This window comes from Lithobates pipiens, unplaced genomic scaffold, assembly GCF_037356315.1.
Source record: "Lithobates pipiens isolate NorthernLeopardFrog02 unplaced genomic scaffold, aLitPip1_a1.2 Scaffold_27, whole genome shotgun sequence".
NCBI lineage: Eukaryota > Metazoa > Chordata > Amphibia > Anura > Ranidae > Lithobates > Lithobates pipiens.
In genome coordinates, this window is record NW_027507788.1 from 136,757,296 (window position 1) to 136,779,614 (window position 22,319).

Consider the following 22,319-nt stretch of genomic DNA (forward strand, 5'->3'; position numbering starts at 1 on the left):
GGGTATGCTATATGCATATTTACAGTGGTCCAAGCTGGACCAATGTAACTACAAGTATGGAACAATATCCATACCTGAAATTCTTCTTTTAGACCCCTTTCACACTGGAGGGTTTTTTCAGGCACTTTATCGCTAAAAATAGTGCATGTAAAGTGCCTGAAAAAAGCCTCAGCTGCAATTCCAGGGATAAAGCCCGAGTGTTTTCACACTGGGGTGCTGCACTGGCAGGACGTCAAAAAAAGTCCTGCAAGCGGCTTCTTTGCAGCGATGTAGGAGCAGTGAATACACTGCTCCTAAAGTTCCCCTGCCCATTGAAATCACTGGGCAGTGCCACCGAACCGCCGGTGCTTTGCAGGTGGTTTTATTTATCTGGTCACCTACCCTTTTTAACCGCTTGCCGACCGCCTCATGCCAATATATACATCGGCAGAAGGGCTCTTACAGGCAGAATCACATACCTGTACGTTGCCCTTAAAGAGGCGGCCAGCGGGCACGTGTGTGCGCCCGCGGCAAGCTTTGTGAGTTGGGTTGCGGGTTGGATACCCGCGATCGACGCACGGGGAGGAAGAATGGGGAGATGCTAATGTAAACAAGCATCTCCCCGTTCTACCTAGTGACACTGTCACTGATCTCTGCTCCGTGTGATCGGAGCAGAGATCAGTGACATGTCATACACAGCCACCCCCCCACAGGTAGAAACACGTCCCTAGAACACACTTAACCCCTACATTGCCACCTAGTGGTTAACCCCTTCACTGCCAGTGTCATTTACACAGGAATTAGTGCATTTGTATAGCACTGATTGCTGTATAAATGACAATGGTCCCAAAAATGTGTAAAAAATGTCCGATGTGTCCGCCATAATGTCGCAGTCACTATAATAAAATCGCTGATCGCTGCCATTATAAAAAAAAATATTATTAAAAATGCCATAAAACTATCCCCTATTTTGTAAACGTTATAACCTTTGCGCAAACCAATCAATAATCACTTATTGTATCGGCCTAAACTGAAGAAAAATATTTTTTTTTAGATATTTTTGGGGGATATTTATTATAGCAAAAAGTAAAAAAGAATGTTTTTTTTTTTAATTGTCGCTCTTTTTTTGTTTATAGCGCAAAAATAAAAACTGGGGTGATCAAATACCACCAAAAGAAAGCTCTATTTGTGTGAAAAAAAGGACGTCAATGTTTTTTGGGTGCAACGTTGCACGACTGCGCAATTGTCCGTTAAATCGACGTAGTGCCAAATCGCAAAAAGTGCTCTGGTCAGGAAGGGGGTAAATTCTTCCGGGGCTGAAGTAGTTAATGAGGTAGTGTAGAGCAGTGCTTCTCAATCTCAGACCTCAAGTGCCCCCAACAGGCAATGTTTTGGGAAATTCTCTTATATAAAATAGCCGTCCAAAATACCAAGGCATTGACTCTGATTTAAAGCACCTGTGCCAGATAAAGGAAAAGCTGCAAACACGGGATGTTGGGGGTACTTGAGGACTGAGGTTTAAACCTCTGGTGTAGAACACATTGGTTTACAAATTACATTTGAACTGTCCTATTGAAAAAACCCTTACTACAGATAAAAATGGTTAGATAATTTATAAAAAAAACATCCATGTTCGTAGCATAGTCTTAACCTTCTTATTAAAATTCCATTTATCTGTTTAATTTAATGGAAATCACAAAGGTAATTGTTATGTACATCACCTTTTTTATTAGCGAGTAAAGGTGCTAATTAAGCAGTTATTTTTAGTTGTTTGATATGCAAATTATTTTGGGCATGTTGCTTGCAGTCTTAGCTGAAAATAGCAGATGACTGTATACTTCAAAAATGTCAAAAGTGAGGAGACCATCCACTTCTGTTTATTTCTATGTGTGTTCTTCAGAGTCTGCTACTGCTGGTTAACCACTTGCTTACTGGGCACTTAAACCCCCCTCAGTCCCAGACCAATTTTCAGCTTTCAGCGCTGATGCACTTTGAATGACAATTGCGCAGGCATACAACACTATACCCAAATGAAATTTTTATCATTTTTTTCCCACAAATAGAGCTTTCTTTTGGTGGTATTTAATTACAGCTGGGAGTTTTATTTTTTGCTAAACAAACAAAAAAAGATGCAAAAAATAAATAAATCATGTTTAATAGTTTGTTATAAAATTTTGCAAACAGGTCATTTTTCTCCTTCATTGAAGTGCGCTGATGAGGCGGCACTGATAGGCTGCACTGGTGGGCACTGATAGGCTGCATTGGTGGGCACTGATAGGCTGCATTGGTGGGCCCTGATAGGCTGTACTGGTGGGCACTGATAGGCATAGTTAAGGCGGCACTAATAGGCACAGATAAGGCGGCACCGATGGGCACAGATAAGGCGGCACTGATGGGCAAAGATAGGCACAGATAAGATGGCACGGATAGGTGGCACAGATGGGTGGCACGGATGGGTGGCACTAAGGGGCAATGATAGGTACCACTGATAGATGGGCCTGATGGGCACTGATAGGTGGCACTGATAGGTGGCTCTGATAGGTGGCACTGCTGGGCACTGATGGGCGGCACTGCTGGGCACTGATATGTGGGCACTGGTAGATGACACTGATGGGCACGGATATGTGGCACTGGGGTGCAGCACCTTTGTTGAGGCAGATTGTGGGCACTGCTGGGTGGCACTGTGGGCACTGCTGGGTGGCACTGCTGGGTGGCACTGTGGGCACTGCTGGGTGGCACTGTGGGCACTGCTGGGTGGCACTATGGGCACTGCTGGGTGGCACTGACGGGGGGCACTTATTTTTTAATGATCTTTAGTGATGAGGGAGCAGGTGGGCACTGGCAGGGGGCAGGTGGGCACTGGCAGGGCTGGCCGTGATCGGGACTGATGTCCCGATCACGGCCGCCGGTGATCAGCTCTTTTTTTTTCTCCTCGCGCTGTCAGCGCGAGGAGGAATAATAGCCGATTACCGGCTCCATTATATATCACATGATCAGCTGTCATTGGCTGACAGCTGATCACGTGATAAGGGGTCGGGATCGACCCCTTGCTCGGATCGGTGATCAGGCGAGTCTCATAGACTCGCCAATCACAGAGCGCGCCGCGTGCCCCTCAGGGGGCGCGCAGGCCGCTCGTGCACGGGACGACGTCAATAGACATCGTCCCGGCAAAGGAGATCCGCGCTGTAGCCGTCATTCGGCTATAGCGCGGGTCTCAAGTGGTTAATGACATGTCTTTAAAGTCATTATAAATCTTCCTACCTGCACCTTGTATTTTTCACCAGCAGAGGATGTGCAATGATCGTGTCGTTTCATTTGTTACCCTGTACACGCAGTCTTAAGTAGAGTAAATCTTCACATTCTGGTGTCAGAGGTTTCAGTTTGTGTTTAAACATGGGGTGTGCAACATGGCACAGCACAGGTTAATACATGAACTCTCTCTCTGTAGTGTGAAAATTGACACTTCCTGTGAAAAAACGACATATCCCACAATCCACTTTCAGAATGTACAAATACATATCTGCAAATGGAGTTGGAGATCTGGTCAGGATTCATGGTGTCCTCAATACCGAGAAATACAAGCAATTACTTTTCCATCATGCTATACCATCAGTGATTGGCCTCAGTGTGTGATTGGCCCCAAATGTATTCTGCAGCAGGACAATGACCTTAAACATATAATCAATGTCATTAAGAACTATCTTCAGTGTTTATAAGAATAAGCACCCCTGGAAGTGATGGCTTGGCCCCCCACAGAGCCCTGTTCTCAACATCATTGAATTTGTCTGGGATTACAGGAAGAGACAGAAGGATTTGAGGTAGACAACATCACAGGAGATCTGTAGTTGGTTGGAACAAATACCTGCCGAGTTCTTTTAAAAACTGTGTGCAAGTGTACCTAGGAGAATTGATGATGGATTTAAGGGAAAGGGTGGTCACACTGATCATTCAGGTGATCAGGTGGTCATTCAGATTTCTCTTCTGTTCATTTACTTTCCATTTTGTAGATAAAAATAAACCATTAAAGTAGAAGTAAAGTCATTTTTTTGCCTTGTACCTACAGGTAAGCCTATAATAAGGCTTTAAAAACTGTAAAACAGTGCAGCGTAATTCTTGAAAGTCCGTAATAAATTCCTAAATATATACAAAGTCCAAGTAAGTGCATGTGAGAACAGCACAAATCTTATTCAGTGCGGTGAAGAACAAGACGATATATCTGGTGATAGTGATCCCTCCACTACAGATAAAATGGCCTCTCACCTCATATATTCGACCTGACACAGGTCACAAAGCAGTAAGCAGATCACCAGGCAGTAAACACACACTCTGGATACCGTCCTCGAATCCACACTTTTTGTATTTAATTTGGTACTCCACAGCATAAATAAAACAGAGGGAAAACGATCTAATGCTCTCTGTCTGTGCATTTATTTGTAAAAGGATATGAAAATCTACTCAAATTCAGCAGCACTCAGATCCGAGTGGCGGCGCATAAGCATACAATGTTATCAAACCAACAAGATGGCCATGGGTGACATCACAGGTGACGCCTGACTCCCATACGCGTTACGTCTGTGGACGGGACTTCATCAGCGCGGGGAAGGATACACGTAGACGGTCTGCATTGTATATATGCTGTCATGGTAACCATCAATAAGCAAATTCATCTCCCGGATAAAGCAGCCCAATCACAGCTTGTATCACATAGAGAAAACCTCAATATGCACCAGGGGAACGATTAACTGAGAGATGAAATAACAGACAGAAATAGAGTGCATAAAATTATAATAAGGTTATGTCAATAAGACTGGCGGTAATTTAACAATATATAGGGAACAGTTAGATCCTCATAAATACATTAAACAAAGTGCACACAGATCTCAATTCTTTTAAAAGAAACACATACAATGGATAAAGGAGCACGCTACCCAAAATTTAAAAATAATTTTAAAATAAAAATGACATCAATCCACGACCATCTTCCTGATTTAAAAAAACAGACACATAAATAGACAATAAAAATTCCATATAACATTAAAAATTGATACAAAAAATTCATAAAAAATTCATAAAAAATTCATACAACACTAAAAACTTCATGCAGCACTAAAAATTCCAGAGTAAAGGTTAATACCACCTATCTATTGGAAATAAAGCAATTGAGGTCAAAATGAACATTAATCCCTGCAGGTGACATCACCTTGGTCTCATAAATCCAAAAAGATTCCCTGCGACTTAGCTGGGGGATGTACTGACCTCCTCTTCAATGTCTAGGGACCTTCTCAATACCCCAAAACTTTAGACATTTGGGGTCTCGTTGGTGACACATTCTAAAATGCCTAGACACACTATGGGTTTTAATTCCCCTTTTAATATTACTAATGTGCTCACCTATGTAATGCTCTCAAAGTATGACCAACATACTGCAAACCACAGTCGCATTTGAGCATGTACACCACACCAAGTGATACACATGTAATGAGACCCTCAATCTGATACTGTTTGTGTGTAAACGTTGAAATAAAATATTTTCGCTTCTTAATATTATTCCTAGCATTCCTGCAAGTGGCACATCTGCCACATGCATAAACACCAGATAAAAATCTGAATAACCTGTTATCCACTAACTTAGGCGTATCTACAACTCCTGGTGCTCAAAGCTAAGGTGCTTTACGATAAATGAATTCAGGTCGATTTGGAAGCACTGGGCCTAGTATCCCATCATATTTCAAAATTGGCCAATTTTTTCAAACTTCTTGTATTGAATACTATAATCCATTACCATTTTAAATCCAGCAGTACCATCCTGAACATTAGAAATCCTGTCTACAGTAAGCCTTGTCCTCTCAATTTCAGAATTAATCTCAGAATGTGCATATACTTTCTGTCTAAAATGGGTTGCTAAACCCTGGGACTGAGATAAAAACTCATCCTCCGATGTACAGTTACATTGGAGCCGGATAAATTGTCCTCTAGGAATGTTGCACAACCATGACCTGTGGTGGCAACTATTTAGAGGAATATACGCATTGCGACCGGTGGCTTTAAAATGGTTTCTGGTTTGAAAGCAGTCATCTTTCTTAAAAATTTCCAAATCTAAAAAGGTAATCTGTTGTTGGTCAATATTCCAGGTGAGCTTAATATTTTTGATGTTACTGTTTAACCACTTTCAGACCGGACCATTTTGCTGGTAAATGACCAGAGGTCTTTTTACACTTTGGCACTGCGCTGCTTTAACTGGTAATTGCGCGGTCATGCAATGTTGTACCCAAACAAAATTTGCGTCCTTTTCTTCCCACAAATAGAGCTTTCTTTTGATGGTATTTGATTGCCTCTGCGATTTTAATTTTTTGCGATATAAACGTAAAAAGACCGCAAATTTTGAAAAAAAATGATATTTTCTACTTTTTGTTATTAGAAAAATCCAATAAACTCAATTTTAGTCATACATTTAGGCCAAAATGTATTCAGCCACATGTCTTTGGTAAAAAAAAAGTCAATAATTGTATATTTATTGGTTTGCGCAAAAGTTGTCACATCTACAAACTAAGGTACGTTTTCTGCAATTTACGCAGCTTTTAGTTTACGACTGCCTATCTCATTTCTTGAGGTGCTAAAATGGCAGGGCAGTACAAAACCCCCCCAAATGACCCCATTTTGGAAAGTAGACCCCCTAAGGAAATTGATAAGAGGCATGTTGAGCCCATTGAATATTTAATTTTTTTGCCTCAAGCGATTGAATAATGACAAAAAAAAAAATTTTTTTTTTTTTTTACACAAAGTTGTCACTAAATGATATATTGCTCACACATGCTATGGGCGTATGTGAAATAACACCCCAAAATAAATTCTGCTGCTTCTCCTGAGTACGGGGATACCACATATGTGGGACTTTTTGGGAGCCTAGCCGCGTACGGGGCCCCGAAAACCAAGCACCGCCTTCAGGCTTTCTAAGGGCGTACATTTTTGAGTTCACTTCTCACTACCTATTACAGTTTTGAAGGCCATAAAATGCCAAGATGGCACAAAACCCCCACAAATGACCCCATTTTAGAAAGTAGACACCCCAAGCTATTTGCTGAGAGGCATGTTGAGTTCATGGAATATTTTATATTTTGCCACAAGTTGCGGGAAAATTACAAACTTTTTTTTTTTTTTTTTTTTTTTCACAAAGTTGTCACTAAATGATATATTGCTCACACATGCCATGGGCATATGTGAAATGACACCCCAAAATAAATTCTGCTGCTTCTCCTGAGTACGGGGATACCACATATGTGGGACTTTTTGGGAGCCTAGCCGCGTACGGGGCCCCGAAAACCAAGCACCGCCTTCAGGCTTTCTAAGGGCGTAAATTTTTGAGTTCACTTCTCACTACCTATTACAGTTTTGAAGGCCATAAAATGCCAAGATGGCACAAAACCCCCACAAATGACCCCATTTTAGAAAGTAGACACCCCAAGCTATTTGCTGAGAGGCATGTTGAGTCCATGGAATATTTTATATTTTGCCACAAGTTGCGGGAAAATTACAAACTTTTTTTTTTTTTTTTTTTTTTCACAAAGTTGTCACTAAATGATATATTGCTCACGCATGCCATGGGCATATGTGAAATGACACCCCAAAATAAATTCTGCTGCTTCTCCTGAGTACGGGGATACCACATATGTGTGACTTTTTGGGAGCCTAGCCGCGTACGGGGCCCCGAAAACCAAGCACCGCCTTCAGGCTTTCTAAGGGCGTTACAGTTTTGAAGGCCATAAAATGCCAAGATGGCACAAACCCCCCCCAAATGACCCCATTTTGGAAAGTAGACACCCCTAAATTTAGGGGTACACTAGTGAGACTAGGTAATAAATGGCGGGTGCCCTGAAACTATAAAAAAATAACTAACCAACCAGCGTCACCTGTAACAGTTATATGGTGATCACTGGTGAAAGGGTTAACTAGGGGGCAATCAGGGGGCTTTATGCGGTAGTATATGGGGGTCCCTGGCGCTATAAAAAGCTGCGGCGAACCTAAATACCTACCTGCCTAACTAGCGTCACCTGTGACACTAATACAGCGATCAGAAAAACGATCGCTTATTAGGCTGGGTTCACACTGGAGCGATGCGGGAACGCCACGAATGCGCGGCGGGTTCCCGCATCGCATGCCTCCCGGCGGCAGTTCACACTGCCCTATGCGAACTGCTGGGAGTGTCAGTGAAATGTTAATGACACCCCCAGATCAGTTCGCATATCGCAGTGCGATCTGCAAACTCGGATCGCATGGTGTGAACACCCATGCGATCCGATTCTGCTGCGGGCCAAAAAAAGGGTCCCGTGCGAATTTGCGGCGGGTGCGGCGGGTGTGGCGGGTGCGGCGAATGGCTGAACTCGAATCGCACAGAGATCGGATGTGATTTGCACTGCAGTGCGGTGCGAATCACATCCGTTCTCATAAACCGCTGCAATGTGAACCCAGCCTTAGTGACACTGGCGACGGGGGGTGATCACGGGGTTAAACCTTTATTGGGGGGGTTAGGGGGGTACCTTAGAACTAAAGGGGGCTAACCCTAACTGCCCTAACAGTTATTAGTCACAAATGACACCCGCCGGGTGATCAGGGGGTTAAACCTTTATTAGGTAATAAATGGCGGGTGCCCTGAAACTATAAAAAATAACTAACCAACCAGCGTCACCTGTAACAGTTATATGGTGATCACTGGTGAAAGGGTTAACTAGGGGGCAATCAGGGGGCTTTATGCGGTAGTATATGGGGGTCCCTGGCGCTATAAAAAGCTGCGGCGAACCTAAATACCTACCTGCCTAACTAGCGTCACCTGTGACACTAATACGGCGATCAGAAAAATGATCGCTTATTAGGCTGGGTTCACACTGGAGCGATGCGGAAACGCCGCGAATCCGCGGCGGGTTCCCGCATCGCATGCCTCCCGGCGGCAGTTCACACTGCCCTATGCGAACTGCTGGGAGTGTCAGTGAAATGTTACTGACACCCCCAGATCAGTTCGCATATCGCAGTGCGATCTGCAAACTCGGATCGCATGGTGTGAACACCCATGCGATCCGATTCTGCTGCGGGCCAAAAAAAGGGTCCCGTGCGAATTTGCGGTGGGTGCGGCGGGTGCGGCGAATGGCTGAACTCGAATCGCACAGAGATCGGATGTGATTTGCACTGCAGTGCGGTGCGAATCACATTCGTTCTCATAAACCGCTGCAATGTGAACCCAGCCTTAGTGACACTGGCGACGGGGGGTGATCACGGGGTTAAACCTTTATTGGGGGGGTTAGGGGGGTACATTAGAACTAAAGGGGGCTAACTCTAACTGCCCTAACAGTTATTACAGTCACAAATGACACCAATGCAAAAAAAAAAAAAAAAAAAAAAAAATGACATTGGTGTCACTGTGACTGGGGGGCAGGGGTAATTGGGGGGGTGATCGGGGGGTAAAGGGGGGGTGTGAGTGTGCCTGGCATGTTCTACTGTGTGTGGGATGTGTTGGTGCAACTCACTGATCCGCTCTCCTCCGTGTCGGAACGAAAAATACCGACACGGAGGAGAGAATACATCACTTCCTCTCCTGTGTTTACATTACAGGAGAGGAAGTGATGTCACGGGGGATTCCTATTCGTCGGGAGCGATCGCGAGGGGGTGGCCATGAACGAATGGCCGTCCCCTCGTCCGGGATCGCTCCCGCACGAATACCGACCGCCGCAGGCACCGGGCGGGGGCCCGATCGGGCCCCCGACCCGCGGGAGGCAAGGGACGTACATGTACGCCAATATGCCTGCCCGTGCCATGCTATCGACGTACATCGTCGTGCGGCGGTCGGCAACTGGTTAATTTATCCATGAATAACTGTAAACTAGACATATCACCTTCCCAAACATCACTAAATCGTCTATATACCTCTTGTAACAAGGCAATTGGGGTGGGCGATCGCGGAATACCACGTCTTCCTCCCAGTGGGCCATAAAAAGATTGGCCACACTGAAAGCAAAACTCGTGCCCATTGCCACACCATGTGTCTGTAAATAATACTCCCTATTAAACTAGAAATAATTATTTAGCAGACAAAACTTAAGACTCTCTAACAGGTTTAATATGGAGTATTATTTACAGACACGTAGTGTGGCGATGGGCGCACGTTTTGCTCCCAGTATGGCCAATTGTTTTATGGCCCACTGGGAGGAAGAGGTGGTATTCCGCGATCGCCCCCACCCACAATTGCAGGAGTGACGTCATCACGTGGCAGCCAATCAGATGGCCGGAGGACATGAATGAAGATCAGGTAAAGATGGAGGCCCCGGGGGCGTGGCCTGGACGGAGACCGAGATGGCTGCCTAACTTGGGAGCTCCCGCATTCCGGGGACGTTTTAGCTGCACATACGGGAGCCTACCACCCTTCCCTGCTATGCACAGATCCACCAGAAGCTCGTCCGTCTCCCGCACCCCTAAGGATCCCCAGACCCCACAAGGGAGGCACATTCCGGAGATCTTTCGGTCTCAGAAACACCAGGCCCGCGTGCTTCTGCAGGCCCAGTCCCCGGCCTCGCCTGACGAACCATCGCCTGCTACCATGCCTGGAGCATCCTTGTCTGCGGCCGGAGGGACTCATCCGCCGAGCCTCCTGGATCTGGAGAAGGTGGCACAGGACATTAAATGTACAGTGACAGCGGCGATTGCAGATCTTAAGGCCGACATCCTTGCGGTGGCCCACCGCATGGACAACGTGGAACAGACCACACAGACGCATGCTGCCGCCATTCGCCAGGTACAGTCTGCTTATGATTCCCAACTTGCCCAAGTTTTTGAGCTTCACAGGCATGTCGAGGACCTCGACAATCGGGGCCGCCGGCACAATATTCGGGTGCGAGGGATCCCCGAAACCGTCGAAACTGACGCCATCCAGCCAACACTATGCGCCATTTTTAACGACCTCATGGAGCGACCGGCGGACTCCCCCATAGACATGGAAAGGGCGCACCGTGCCCTCCGTCCTCCACCCAGAGACTCTGAGCCCCCCAGAGACATAATTTGTTTCCTTGTGAATTTCCCCCTCAAGGAAGAAATACTCCGCAAGGCACGTATGAGAGGCCGTATACTGTTTAATGGAACTGAGGTGAAGCTGTTCCAGGACCTTTCGCAAATCACCCTCCAGAACAGGAAGGCATTGCGACCATTACTGGAAGCCCTGCGCACCAGGAACATCCAATATCGTTGGAGATTCCCCTTTGGCCTATCCGCATCCGCCAGGGGGCGCTCGGCTCTCCTCCGTACACCTGAAGACCTGCCGGCTTTTTGTGCTCAACTTGATCTCCCTTTTGTTGAACTTCCAGACTGGTATTCCATCTTCTTCCCAGCTGAACCTTGGAGGCCGGTGACGCTCAACCCTTCACCGAAAGCGGTTCGTCAGCGATCCCGTCATCGTAGGCCTGGACCGGTGTCGCCGAATGCCCGCCCGGTACGCCGCGACCCACGTCAGCGCAGCCCCTCTCCTCCGTTAATGAGAGGGGAAGATTTGGTGGAATGAGGAACTCTGTTGCTGCCGAAGATCTGCCGTCCGTGAGTACCACACCAGCCTCTCCACCCCTCCTTCCCCGGGACCTGCCTTGTTTCTCCCTCTACCCCCCCTTCCGTTCTCACTGACGGCCCGGGTTGTTTGTTTTACCCACAAGATCCCTTCGTTCTCTGACCTTGTGCCTATCCTCGAAGTTGTCCTTCAGCCCCTCCGAACGACTCCACCCGCACGGACCACCGTCTAGTTACTTTGTGCCCGCTGCTTGCCACTACTGCCGACTCGTTTTGACCCTTCGTCTCGACCCTTTGGAAATCCGAGGGGAGACTGGATTGACCTATAGCTTAAATGTCGCTGGGGACGGCGTTCCCTTCGTATAATGCGCAGTGGAGACCTTACCTGCATTGACTTTATCGTGCCTCCGCCTCCTCTCCACGCGCAGCTCCCGGCAATAGACTTAATGCACAATGTTCCTGCGATGGATTCGTTCGTTCTTCTCTGCCGCTCACTCCCCTTCCGAGAACCTGTGACACGAAGCCTTTCACGTCTCCCGAGGAACTGCAACATGCGCCTTCCTACCCACTAGCTATTGGCTGTCCTGTGATCTTTTCATTTGCACCCATCACCATACCTGGAAGCTTGTGGACCCTGAACGCCCCCATCTGCTGGGCTCTCTCTGGAGAAGATCTCTAATGGATATGCCCTGGCATACACCTTACCCTCTGGATGGGGCTACTGCACCGAGGGGGGGGGGGTTGTTGGGGGTTTTCTCCCCCCCCCCTTCCCCCCCCCTTTTTTTTTTTTTTTTTTGGTTCTTCTTCTTCCCGCACCCCCTTGAACTGGCTGGTGCATGGACTTCTTTCACCTTGGCCGGCTTCCGGCTTTCCTTTTTTGTGCTCAATTTGTAAGGCGATCTAGGCTGTTTGAATGTTAGCTGAACTCTCTTCCATGTTTTGTTTGCAATTACTGCATGATATTATGTTCACAGTTTGTTCCTGCTGTTTCCATATGTGGTCCTCCCTTAGGATCCCCCCTTTCTCTTGGTAGGCTCCCCACTACGCTCGGGCCCACCTTGCAATAGGTGGAGTCCCCCTCACCTCCACTCTCCCCCCCAGGACGCGGCCATCCTGCGATCCCCGCCTGTTCTACAGTCCCCACACAGCGGTCTCTTTGAAGACCAAGCTGACATACCGGAATCCCCCCTCCACCCCTTTAGGTGGGTAGCTGGTCTAACCCTACCTCTGGTTATCCCCCCTCCGGATCCCCACCCTTGTCTCCTTTTTCTCTCCTCCTCTCGCTTCTTTTCCGGCTCTTCCTTCCCCTTTCTGCCCTCCTTGTCTTCTCCTCTGTCCCCTCCCGGCCCTCTCTCTCGATCTCGCTTTTCTAAACCCCCTCCCTTCCCTTTCTCTTTCCTCCCCTTCTTGCCCTTCTCATCCGCTTTCTCTTAGGGGTGTAGCCCCCCCTCTATCCCTACCCCGTCTAGATCCCTACTCCTACTGACCCCGGGTACGGGTCTTGTTTCCGTTTGCCTCTGATGATGCGGCCCTCTCCCCCGATTAGTAGCCCTCTACAGCTGAAATGTGTATCCCTTAACGTGAAGGGCCTAAACTTACCGGAAAAGAGGTCCCAGGTGCTCTCATCTTTAACCAAATTCAAGGCTCACTTTATTTTTTTGCAGGAGACGCACTTCCGCTCCGATGCCATTCCGAAACTGTCTAACCACGTATACCGGTCTGCCTTCCATGCCACCAACCCTGTTGCGAAATCAAAGGGCGTCTCTGTCCTTATCTCCAAGCATGCCAATTTCCATTTGACTGACTCCCTGGTGGACCCTGAGGGCAGGTACGTGTTTCTCAAAGGTACTTATGCATCCACGCCAATCACGTTGGCCAATATCTATTGCCCCAACGAACACCAGGTCACCTTTTTCCGCAAAACTTGTGCCCTTCTGTCCTCCTTCCGGAACGGAATGCTCCTTCTGGCGGGGGATTTTAATGTACCCCTAAACCCTCTCCTAGATACGTCCACCGGAACCTCATCGTTGCCCTACAAGGCCTTACGCCAGATTAAAGCCCAACTGCAAGCCCTGTCCCTCCACGATGCGTGGCGCACCCTCTATCCCTCGACTAAAGACTACACTTACTTCTCGGCCCCCCACCAAAAATATTCCAGAATTGACTTTCTCTTCCTGTCCCAAGCCGACCTCCCCTTCCTGCACCATTCCTCCATTGAACCCATGTTCCTCTCTGACCACCATCCCATTACGCTCACACTATCTTTCCCCGAATCTTGCCCTAGGACAAAAATCTGGCGGTTCAACCCGTCCACTGTTAAAGACTCCCTCGCCCTGGAACGCATCCGCACACGTCTGCAGCTCTACTTTCAGGAGAACTCAGGCTCGGTAGTCTCCCCGATCTCCCTCTGGGAGGCGCACAAATGCGTGATCAGGGGAGAGTTGTTGGCCTTGTCCTCGCAGGCCAAAAAACTTCACCAGGAACGTGTATCTTCCCTTATGCAATGGCTGAACTTGCTCGAACTCGCCCATAAACAATCTCAGGCCCAATCCACCCTCCAGGACCTGATCCAAACTCGCACTCTAATCGCGGAGGAGTTGGGCAGACGCGCTAAGAGGCGATACATCCTTGGCCAACGAATCTTTTATGAACATGGCAACAAATGTGGCCGTCTCTTGGCGCGCTCTGTTCAGTCCGCCAAACTGTCCCCCACTGTACACAACCTACGGTCCTCTAAGGGCCCCCTATTGACTAAGAATGCTGACATCGCAAAGGAATTTGAAACCTTTTATACCAAACTTTACAACCTCCGACCGCCCCGACAGTCCCAGACTACGCGTGACACACACAATGCCCTTATTACGGAATTTCTTTCCCTCCATGGCCCTAAATCTATCCCCCCCCAATGCGTACAGTCTCTAGAGGCGCGGTTTTCGCCCCTTGAGCTGGATGCTGCCCTTAAACAAATGAAAGTTGGTAAAAGCCCGGGTCCTGATGGGTTTTCCCTTCAATACTATAAGACTTTCCAAGATGTCCTTTCCCCTAAACTACTCCACACGTTCAATGCCTTAGCTGATCCATCTGCGCAACCAGGTGAGATGTTGAGAGCTCACATTTCGGTAATACCGAAGGAAGGCAAGGACCCCCTTCTACCGTCTAGCTATAGACCAATCTCGCTACTAAACGTAGACATAAAAATCTATGCGAAGATTCTTGCCAACAGACTGCTGCCCTTGATTCCTGACCTCATCCCTAATGACCAGGTGGGTTTTGTCCCGGGTAGGGAAGCCAGAGATGGCACCACCCGTGCTTTAAATCTACACCACTGGCTCACCTCGTCCAAGACCCAGGGCTTTCTGCTCTCCCTTGATGCCGAGAAGGCGTTCGATAGAGTGGCCTGGGACTACATGCAAGCAGTCCTGACATCCATGGGACTGGGGGACCGCATGCTCGCTTTCATCATGGCACTGTATTCCGCCCCCACTGCGGCGGTGAGAGTAAATGGCCACCTATCGAACGCCTTCCCCATCACCAATGGCACCCGCCAAGGCTGCCCCCTCTCCCCCCTAATTTATATCCTTACTCTGGAACCCCTCTTAAACAAACTCAGGACAAACCCGGATATCAGGGGGGTGGCGGTGGGGGACAGGGAATATAAGGTCTCCGCGTTCGCTGATGACGTTTTGCTCTCCCTGACGTCCCCGCGTACCTCCCTGCCCTCTCTACTCCAAGACCTTGAGGCCTTCGGGAGAATCTCCAACCTCAAAATTAATTATACCAAGTCTCAGGCGTTAAATGTCACCCTGCCCCCTTCCGAAGTCACCCATTGTCAGGACGCCTTTCCCTTCAAGTGGGAACGGACCGCGATCTCCTACCTAGGTATTAAACTCCCGCATCACCTCCCGGACCTTTACTCTCTCAACTTTCATGCTACTTTGATCCAAACCCAAAACTATCTTAAAGATTGGCAACATTTAAACGTGTCATGGTTTGGCCGGGCGGCCTTGCTTAAAATGATTGTACTACCTCGCTTCCTTTACCTATTCCAAACCATCCCTATAGCCCTGCCCCATTCTTTTTTCTTATCTTATCGGCAGATGTGCTCTACCTTCTTATGGAAAGGTTCGCCCCCGAGGATCAAATATGCCCGTCTTACGTTACCCAAATCAAAAGGTGGTATTGCCCTCCCGGACCTTTACAAATATTATGTAGCCTGCCATCTCACTAGAATCGCAGACTGGAACATTCACTCCCGCGACAAACTTTGGGTTCTTTTAGAAAATGCCTTTTCTCCTATACCTATCCACCTTCTTCCCTGGTTGCTCCAGTCACAATGGCCCCCGGCGCTGGCCAGGCACCCATTTATCCACACCTCCCTGTTACTTTTCAAGAAACTCCCTGTTGGCTTAGATTTTGCTCCGACCCCGGGCCCCTTGACCACGCTACGAGGCAATCCGGATTTCCCCCCTGGCAATTCACCCACATTTCTTCGGCGAGAATGGCCTTTCGAGGACGTTCTGGCCTCTCACTTCTACCCAGGGGGTAAGGTTGCCTCCCATGCCACTCTCGAGAGCCTCTCCAAGTCCTCCTCCTTTCCATTCTGGACATATCGGCAAATTCGCCACTTTCTTTCCACCCGAGATGCGCCTAATTGCTGGACGAGACGACTCACCCCCTTCGAGGACTTGTGTAATCGCAAGACACCTCAGAAGCACCTTATCTCCCTCCTGTATGCTCTCATTTCGGACCCAGGTGTCCTGGACCTCTCCCCATCACAATCCTCCTGGCATAGGGAACTAGATACTTCCCTGTCACCCGGAGATTGGACGAGAATTCATGAATATGCACACGGTGGCTCGATGAATGTTGCTGTCCAGGAGAATGGATACAAAATCCTCACACGATGGTATAGGACCCCCTCTCGCCTCCACAAGTTTTCCCCCGCCGTCCCAAATACCTGTTGGAGATGCAATGCTGATGTTGGGACGATGATTCACGTCTGGTGGACTTGCCCAAGCCTCCAACTATTTTGGAGGGAAGTCCACAGACTTATCCTGGCAATTACCACCTATAACCTGGATTTTACACCGGAGCAGTTTCTTCTCCATCACACGTCCCTGTCTAAAAAAAACTACTATAAATCCCTAGCTATGCACATGGTCAACGCCGCAAGATTGTGCATCCCCAGACACTGGCGGACCACACACACCCCAACTCTGGGTGAGTGGTTTGCCACTATCTCCAGGATTGGTGACATGGAAGAGCTGATTCATATTGCGCAGGAAAGGACGGAGAAATTTTCGATCACCTGGGCCTGTTGGTCACACTTTACCACTACCGCAGATTTCAAGCAACACGTTCCCTCCTCTAGTGCCTAAACCCATTCCCGGGCTTCTGGAACCTTCCCCTGCTCCCCTCCCCCCGATTGATTCTGGCCGAGGGGCTGCACCCCCTCCCCTCTTTTTCCTCTTCCCTCTCCTTTTCCTCTCCCTCTTTATTTCCCTTCTTGTCATGTCTTTCCCTTTCTTTCCTCCCCCTTCCTTCTCTTTTTTCCTTTCTCCTTCTCTCACCCCCCCTCTTTTCTTCTCTCCCCCTTCCGTTACCCCCCCCCCCTGCCTTTTCTTCTCTTTCTCCCTCTCCCTCATACCCGGCTGTGCCGTTTCCGCCATAATTGACCCTTCCCCTCCGCACATCTACTATTGGGAGGTCTGGACGCGTGCTGGTCGCCGTCCGACTTCCCTCTCCTATCGCCTGTGCTCATGAGTTGTGACACTTGCACTTACCATAAAAGAATGTTGGAACGGACTCCTTCCCCCCTACCTATTACTGGGTTTACCCAGGAGATATTTCCTGCCCTTTCGTAAGTCTTGCCTTGACTTGTATTGTAAGCTAAGCTTGTTTTGCTTATGCATGTTTGTACCTGCCTGTGTTATAACCTTAATAAAATCTTTATGGAAAAAAAAAAGATGGAGGCCCCTTCAACAGTGACAGCGCGCCGCTAGAAGGCTTCGTGCACATTATGCAATTATGCAATTGTCTTACAGGGTTTAAAAAAAATGCAGTTTACTACTACTTTAACACTTATATTTTTTGAAAGCGTTCCTAATTAATACAGCATTTTCACACCTGTAACGTTTGCACAGTAATATATATATATATATATATATATATATATATATATATATATATATATATATACACACTATATTAACAAAAGTATTGGGACGCCTGCCTTTACACGCACATGAACTTTAATGGCATCCCAGTCTTAATCCGTAGGGTTCAATATTGAGTTGGCCCACCATTTGCTGCTATAACAGCTTCAACTCTTCTGGGAAGGCTGTCCACAAGGGTTAGGAGTGTGTCTATGGCAATGTTTGACCATTATTCTGAAAGCACATTTGTGAGATCAGGCACTGATTTTGGACAAAAAGGCCTGGCTCACAGTCTCTATAATTCATCCCAAGCGGTTCTATCAGGTTGAGGTCAGGACTCTGTGCAGGCTAATCAAGTTCCTCCACCCCAAACTTGCTCATCCATGTCTTTATGGACCTTGTGTAAACGCAGGCATTCCAATAATTTTGGTAATATAGTGTATATACAGTATATATATATATATATATATATATATATATATATATATAAAACACGCACACACCAAACAGCACGGTTATAAAAACAAAAAATCTGATTAAAAAGCTACATACTTTATAAATTACAGAAAATTGAGCCAAAACCATTACCAGCATGGATCCAAAATCTTTAACAAAATGTGAAATGCTTTTGCTTGCACTAGCAAAACTATGCCATTTGTTAAAAATCAAAAAGATGCCTAATTCCTAAAACATTTGCTAGTGGTATAGACGTACAGTATAAGTACATACTTCAGCAGTCTGTGAAATGCAATGTATGGCACAGTATACACAATTTGTTTTACTTAGTGTGCTCTTATATGTGCTGCAGCCGTTGGAGAGTTGTACAGTTACTGTATCCTTCTGGCAGTCAGTGTAGAAGTGCACAGGTACACTGACAGGGATGATGATTATTTACACGTTAGAACCTATTCGATAAGGCAGAGCAAAGAGCAGTGATGATGGGCAAAGCCTGTTTCGCGTGGACTTCTACTTGTACAGGAGCAGCAGGAACATTAAGGTTTGGCAAAGCATTCGCAGAGTTTTCAGATGCTTTTGAAGCTTTTAACCACTTGGGATCCGCGCTATTGCCAAATGACGGCATTAGCGCGGACCTACTTTTCCGGGACTACGTCTATTGACGTCGTCCCGTGCACGAGCGGCCTGCGCGCCCCCTGAGGGGCGCGCGCGGCGCGCTCTGTGATCGGCGAGTCCATGAGACTCGCCTGATCACCGATCCGTGCAAGGGGTCGATCCCGACCCCTTATCACGTGATCAGCTGTCAGCCAATGACAGCTGATCATGTGATAGAACGGAGCCGGTAATCGGCTATTATTCCTCCTCGCGCTGACAGCGCGAGGAGAAAAAAAAAAGCCGATCACCGGCGGCCGTGATCGGGGGATCAGTCCCGATCACGGCCAGCAATACAAGCGACCACCTGCCCCCTGCCAGTGCCCACCTGCCCCCTGCAGTGCCATCCTAAATAAAAGTAAGTGCCCCCCGTCAGTGCCACCCAGCAGTGCCCATAGTGCCCACAGTGCCACCCACAGTGCCACCCACAGTGCCACCCAGCAGTGCCACCCACAGTGCCACCCACAGTGCCCACAATCTGCCTCAAATGTGCTGCACCCCAGTGCCGCCCATCAGTGCCCAGCAGTGCCGCCCATCAGTGCCCAGCAGTGCCACCTATCAGAGCCACCTATCAGTGCCACCTATCAGTGCCCATCAGTCCCATCTATCAGTGGTACCTATCAGTGCCCATCCGTGCCACCCATCCGTGCCACTTATCCGTGCCACCTATCCGTGCCATCTTATCTGTGCCCATCTTTGCCCATCAGTGCCGCCTTATCTGTGCCCATCAGTGCCGCCTTATCTGTGCCTATTAGTGCCGCCTTAACTATGCCTATCAGTGCCCACCAGTGCAGCCTATCAGTGCCCACCAATGCAGCCCATCAGTGCCCACCAATGCACCCCATCAGTGCCGCCTAATCAGCGCACTTCAATGAAGGAGAAAAATGACCCGTTTGCAAAATTTTATAACAAACTATTAAAACATGATTTAATTTTTTTAATTTTTTGCATCTTTTTTTGTTTGTTTAGCAAAAAATAAAACTCCGAGCTGTAACTAAATACCACCAAAAGAAAGCTCATTTGGATACAGTGTTGTATGACCGCGCAATTGTCATTCAAAGTGCATCAGCGCTGAAAGCTGAAAATTGGTCTGGGACTGAGGGGGGTTTAAGTGCCCAGTAAGCAAGTGGTTAAAGTACAATTCAACTCCAGTGCGTAATGTTGAACACAGACCCTAATGGGACTGTTGATTGTCACTTTAATCAAGCTGCTAGCAGGCTTCAGCAAGTTTTCAACAAGATGTGCTGAAGTCAGCTAGCAGCTTACTTAAAATTGCAATCAATACTCCTATTAGGATCTGTGTTCAACATTTACAAACTGGAGCTTCAACAAAGCTTGCTGAAAGCTCTGCATATGCCTTGTCAAATCTTGTTGTTCACACTGCTCTTATACAAGCTGAAGCCCTTATGAAACAGCCATAACAAGTAACTGCCAAGAATATTCCACTCTTCATTGGGTTACAGTAGTCCAGGCTAGGGAATAAGACTTTTAATTTGTACCTACTGGCTATTATATTTTACAAATTAATTTTACCTTATTATATCCAAATTTGCTTGTTGAGAGCAACCAAAAAGCAAGGATATTTAATTAGTCTGAATATAATAAAAAGTTGTAGCTCAGTAAGGTTTTTTTTCTGGGTATCTGTCCATTAATACACTTTGTACTATGTAACTTCATAAAATCAATTGTCAAAGATGGGAACAAAGGTATCATACTCATGGGGTAGATGGGCAGTAGCAGCAACTGTATTTTTAAAAGAAAATTTAAATCTAAGGAATAAAAGGGGATCATTGCATCATCATATACATCACATACTAGCACATTATGAGAAACTTACCTTAGAACAAAGCCCTCCAGCGCTGAAAGGGCTGACATCTTCCCCTGGTCTTTCCTTCTGGGTTCACGGACTCCGGCTACATGAGTGGCCAGAAACGTGATGACATCACTCCCGCGCATGTGTGCGGGAGCCACCGTTTATGGCATGGGTTCTGAACATCTGGCACTGTATGCTGGACCTTCAGAGCGCATGTGCCAGTGACGTAATTGGCTACATGCACTCTGAATATCTTCTAAACAGTACAAGTTTAGGAGATATTCACTGTACCTACAGGTAAGCCCCATTATAGGCTTACCTGTAGGTAAAAGTGGCCTAGCAGAGTTTAACACCACTTTAAGATACTTATTAGTTCTTTGGCCAAAATAAGCTAAGAGCAGATATGATGGGGAAAAAAAATACATAAGCGCCATGTAGACATGCATTGCTGCATTTATCAAAGCTTCACAACATCACAGACAGCTAGAATTGACATGATCACCATTACAGACAGGCAGCTAGAGTTTTCAGAGAGGAAGATTAGATATGGTAGTCTCCGTATTTCTCTTAGCACAGCTTTCCTTTATATGTCTGGAATGGGTATATTTGTGACATATATGAGCTCTTCTCGGCATTATCAACCCAGAGAAACATTAAGGGGCAGTTCACACAAGATGCAGTTCCGTGCAGTTCCGTTGTTTTTGCACCAATACAGTCAGTTCTGGTCAGTTTCCGGTTCTGCACCAGAAACTGACCGGAAACTAACCAGAACCTGACTGCACGGTGTGAACTAGAGCCATTGGAATACATGGAAAACACTGTGCATGCATTTTTAGTGCAGAAAAAAAGCGCATGGAACTGAACGGAACTGCGTCTGTTGTGAATTGCCCCTAAAAGAGGAAATATTTCAACCCGACTGCTTGCATCATTAGCGATGATCTCCTCATATGATCATTTGTACAGCTAACGATGTTGTAAAATATACTTTACAGTGTTTCAATATCCAAAAAGTTTTGTTGTGCTTTGTTTCAGAACTTTATACATAAAACGTGAATGACAAAAAATGGCCATAGATAATGTAATGATCTGTCAATACTTTGAAATCATTCATTTGCTTCACATTACCTGTACATTTGTCATTAATCTGAGCCTATAAATATGACATATACATAAATTACAGTATACATGGCATATACATAAATGTCAGTATATTTTATGTATTATAATTATTAAATAATTTTGCTAACATTGAGAATTTTAAAAGATATAATGCTCATTAACTTACCTACTGGATGTATTCACAGTGGCAATGGAATTAACTGACAAAGAAGGCACACTAATTCCAGTTTTGTAGTTGGGCTGGCCTCAGTAAGTGTAAGAATTTAGTGGGAGAAATCAGACACCCCTGTTCTGTATACTGAGATTGTATTGGATCAGTGGGATCTCCAGTAACAATGAAGCTGCATGTGCTATACTATTTATGTCATCAGAATCCAATGATGTGATTAAACTTGAAATAGAAAAAAAAACATTGAAATGTAGGCTTCAATGGCAATTTCATCTAACTTTCTGAGCATTATGCCCTGTACACACGGTCGAATTTACCGACAACAAAATCTGTCAGATTTTTTCCAATGTATTTTGGCCCGAACTTGTCTAGCATACACACGATTGCACAAAGTTGTCGGAAAATCCAATCGTTCTGAATGCGGTGACATAGAACAGTTACG

General features: G+C 46.7%; 1 protein-coding gene across 6 annotated transcripts in view; it reads right to left on the reverse strand.

The window, feature by feature from the left end:
- Positions 1-21,992, reverse strand: part of TNNT1 (troponin T1, slow skeletal type) — a 121,896-nt gene extending 99,904 nt beyond the window's left edge. For 3 of the 6 annotated variants that reach the window (XM_077457533.1, XM_077457530.1, XM_077457529.1), the window contains exon 1: positions 21,875-21,992. The gene's annotated coding sequence lies outside the window, so the exon portion shown is untranslated. The remainder of the gene's footprint in view (positions 1-21,874) is intronic. The other 3 variants (XM_077457535.1, XM_077457534.1, XM_077457531.1) reach the window with 1 other exon arrangement.
- Positions 21,993-22,319: the final 327 nt, after the last annotated feature.